The 938-nt window shown below is 42.8% G+C and overlaps 1 pseudogene across 1 annotated transcript in view; it reads right to left on the bottom strand.

Moving 5' to 3' along the window:
- The window catches only part of LOC105808193, a 12538-nt pseudogene extending 12163 nt beyond the window's left edge, over window positions 1–375 (bottom strand). Inside the window, exon 1 of the transcript XR_001137368.1 lies at window positions 3–375. The product of XR_001137368.1 is annotated as a 60S ribosomal protein L28 pseudogene (transcript). The remainder of the gene's footprint in view (window positions 1–2) is intronic.
- Window positions 376–938: the final 563 nt, after the last annotated feature.

Here is a 938-nt window from a genome sequence, read left to right on the forward strand (position 1 = left end):
GCAGGATGGCGCTGGCCCTGCGGATGGCAGCCATGCGCAGATCCGGGCGGTACTTGTTCTTGCGGATCATGTGCCGGATGCTGCTGAGGGTGGCCCGGGCGTTTTTGTTGATGGTGGTCGGCACGTAGGAGGTGGCAGGCTTCCGCTGGCCGGATCTCCGCTTCATGACCACCACGACACCTTTGCCATCGGCTGCCGGCTCCACGCCCACCGTCTTGCGGTGAATCAGCCCGTTGTAGCGGAAGGAGTTGCGGGCCTTCAGGTTACTGGGCTCGGTGCGGTACGTCTGCTTATTCCTCTGGATCAGGAAGCTGGAGCAGTTCCGCACGACCATCCACTGCAGATGCGCGGACATGGCGGCGGCTCCCCTCGCTCAACTTTGGCTTCTTAATAGGCCTAACTCTCCCAGTCCAAATTTTTCCCCTAATATAAAATTCTGTGCTTTGCCATTTATGCATAGAGTTTATTTGCTCCATTTTGATAACTATTAAATCATACTGAATTTTCAGCTAAGAAATTTAATTTAAAAAATGCTATTAAAAGAATAGGTGTGAATTAGGTAATAAGATACATTAGTTAATGTTATAGGTTAGGTAGATGCATTTTAATTTTGTTTACTGAAAAAATGCTTTAAACAAAAGATTACATTAATAAAGATAATTCCAGGTTGTAAATTAGACTGTTTTTCTTTTATTCTGTACTGTGATTCTTTTATTCCTGATGGCTTTTTCTGGACCCTTCTAATAACACCCAGCAACTGGATTCCTTTTCTGCCTCTGCGCATGGCTAATCTATTATCACTTTTAGTAACCACATCATTTAAAAAGTCAACCACAATTTCTTGGTATTATATCATAATTTTATTCCCTCAGGATAATTTAACTTTTACCTTTTTCAATAATACAAAGCAATACAAGAATCAAAATGTTATATGTGAA

The sequence above is a fragment of the Propithecus coquereli genome, unplaced genomic scaffold (genome assembly GCF_000956105.1).
Source record: "Propithecus coquereli isolate 6110/MARCELLA unplaced genomic scaffold, Pcoq_1.0 Scaffold17, whole genome shotgun sequence".
Taxonomy (NCBI): Eukaryota; Metazoa; Chordata; class Mammalia; order Primates; family Indriidae; genus Propithecus; species Propithecus coquereli.